Genomic DNA, 2,804 nt, shown 5'->3' with positions numbered 1-2,804 from the left:
GTACCTGTCGCCTTATTGTTTATATACATTAGATGTGTGAAAATGTCGACTATTGGTTAATATTTGAAAGATATTTTACAGTTAAATATATTGGTTCATATGTGTCTATAACGCTGGGAGGGGCGAGCAGGAACATGCGTCTGGTTGCATTATGTAAACGTAGGATCCACTGTTTCAGGGACTAGAAGTGGCATTCTTCTCATGATGTGTCTCTTAAGGGCCACAGCTCTACAGGAGTACAATACTAACTCACTATAGCACTCATAGAACACCGTGTCTGCTGGAATGGATCACCGTGTCCTGTGGAACTTATCTCTAACCTAAATCTACACAGACGCTAGCTGTGATCAATGCAGAACAGAGAACCTGAAGTCAGTGTCTGATGTCAACATTTAAAACAACACGTTAGCTTACAGCACAGGCACTTACATGAACCTGGTTAGTGCACCATGCTTTGTCAATATTCCAAAGATAAAAGAGAGAAATCCAGTGTGATCCTGTTCCTGAACGCGTCATCAGCACTGGGGGATTACACTGACTGCCAATAACACAGGTAACAGAAAGAGCAGACAGCCTGCCAGAAAAACAAGAACGTCCGTCTCCACGTTGATCGGACCCAACGGTCTGCGTTACCTCATCAGCTCTCACATTTCCAATCCCATCGTCTTACCTTGTCGTTGAGGTCCAACACGTAGGTGCTGTGTCTCCACTTGGTGAGCACGATGGGGTCCTGCTGCTTCCTCTCCAGACTGCGACTCTTGGGGACCTCGCCGGACTGAGGGGAGATGTTGTACTGCGGAGACAGAGAGGACAGCTTTAAGACGTCATGGAGCTCCTTTAGCGCACCCCTTCGGTACCTGTCCTCTGCCCTACCTCTCCTCTCACTGTCCACAGCACCATTGGACAAAGGGACTTCTCCTTACATCCCAGGCATCGTCTGCGACCGTCTGCTGAAGGCACCCATGTCCGCGCTACTGTCCACTCATGGACCGCTCTATTCAGATTAGCAGCTAACGGGCCAGTAATAGTCCCGTCACCCGGGGTTCAACTTAAAGCTGGAGCCCGTCAGACGGTCATCCACTTACATTAACAGGACCAGTCTTAAGCATACACAGCGGGAGGAGTCACACAAAAGTGTGTCACTGGGTGATGTAATATGAGGGATCTGTCCAGTCGCTTTTGAATGGGGTGTGTTGGATGTAATAGGAAGACAAAGGACAGCTAATGTTCAGAGGATAGTCTTACCTTGGGCAGTTCCCATTCGGACCTGGACCCGTCAGAGCTGTAGTAGTAGGGCCGGCCTTGTTCATCCAAATGTTTTATCCACTGCCAACACAAACACCAGTCAGCATCCAGGAAAAAGGGGAAAATATCTGCATATGTGATGCAGATGGAATGTGCAGGGGTGGATATCAAATGACACCGCCGTCCCTGGACAAGTTTAATCAATGAACCGCACCTTCTCCTGTGTGTATTCGGAGACGTAGAGCGTGTGTCCGTGTTCATCCAGCTCCTCGGACCAGCCTCTAGGGGGCGACCCGTACTGGCTGTCAGACAGACTCGAGTGGGTGCTGTGACAGTTCTCCTCCGAGGACAGCGGCTGTGGAGGACGGAGGACGAGAGACGGACGGCTTTATGATACACGTTTTTTATGTGGTTCATTAGTAGACACAATAAATACACCATGAAGACATTAAAAACATTTTAAAAACTTAAGAGTATGGCGGGGTTTAGCAGCCGGTCAGCTTAGCGGTAACAGTTATCCTGGCTAACATACAGTATCATGTGTTAGTCTGGGAGCTGTAGATTTGCTGGTAGACACATTATTGTTGGAATCCTCTTCTTCTCCTTCATTTTTTAAGCTACAGAAACCGTTCAACTATCAAAATGTTCAGCTCTTTAATGACATTTCTGCTATGACTTGTCATATTTCTATCTCTTATGCTTTATGAATTATTAAGCTTTTTGCAATTTTAATTTTGAATGGGATTTCAATGGAGAAAATATTCAAATCCTCTTAAACTTCTTCAACTTTGAAATCCTTCAACTTCGTCATATTTTCAGCTACAGACACCATTTCAACTTTAAAATGTTGGGAAAACCCTGATCTATTGCCACAGTATTCAGCTTTTTGATATATTTTAAACTTTTTGAACTGCAGCAATTTAACTTTTATGATTTTTTTCAGTCCTTTTCTGACTTTATAATGGGTGTGTATTGCGCAGCTTAGAGTGCGTGATGTCACCACTAGAGTGAAGAGCAGCTTGAGATTCTTGTGAAAAAAAATTTGTGTTTTGCCACTGAGTCCACAATCTTCACTCGTCATGCATCATTTCTGGATTTAAAAGTAGCTAATATTGTCCTTGTCGTAGACAAATGACTGTGGAATCCCACAGATTTACACATTTGGCACAGAAGCCTGTAATTGAGAGGAAAACCAACTTTCTGCTCCATAGAGACCAATGTTAAATTTTGCTTCAAAAACATCTTCCACAGAGCACGGTACCCCATTTCTAGATCGCCAGTTCAGCCACATTTTTTACACTACAGACACAATTTTTACAGGATCTGTTCTTCAACTCATCCTTCCTCTCATTTATTAATATCGGAGCAATAGGAGCTACGGTTATGGGAGTTTTGAGGATTTGTTTGAGAGGTGTTTCCCTGTTTAATCTCCATGAAAAGGCTGCAAGGACACAGGTGTTTCTGATTAAGCTAATTAGTGATGTTGATAAACAGACTCACACGCACTCCTCTCTCTCTCTCTCTCTCTCTCTCTCTCTCTCTCTCTCTCTCTCTCTCTC

At 44.3% G+C, this 2,804-nt stretch overlaps 1 long non-coding RNA gene across 1 annotated transcript; it reads right to left on the bottom strand.

Annotated features, from left to right (window-relative positions):
* Positions 1–6: 6 nt before the first annotated feature.
* On the bottom strand, positions 7–1,900 carry LOC116380254 (uncharacterized). The gene is made up of 3 exons (XR_004212527.1): positions 1,460–1,900; positions 1,246–1,326; positions 7–793 (listed from the first exon to the last, which is right to left on the bottom strand). It is a non-coding gene; the product is annotated as an uncharacterized LOC116380254 (long non-coding RNA).
* Positions 1,901–2,804: the final 904 nt, after the last annotated feature.

The sequence above is a fragment of the Anarrhichthys ocellatus genome, unplaced genomic scaffold (genome assembly GCF_004355925.1).
Source record: "Anarrhichthys ocellatus isolate YVR2014 unplaced genomic scaffold, GSC_Weel_1.0 scaffold6589, whole genome shotgun sequence".
NCBI lineage: Eukaryota > Metazoa > Chordata > Actinopteri > Perciformes > Anarhichadidae > Anarrhichthys > Anarrhichthys ocellatus.
The sequence above is the reverse complement of the archived record's forward strand: the minus strand, read 5'-3'. Positions and strand labels throughout refer to the sequence as shown.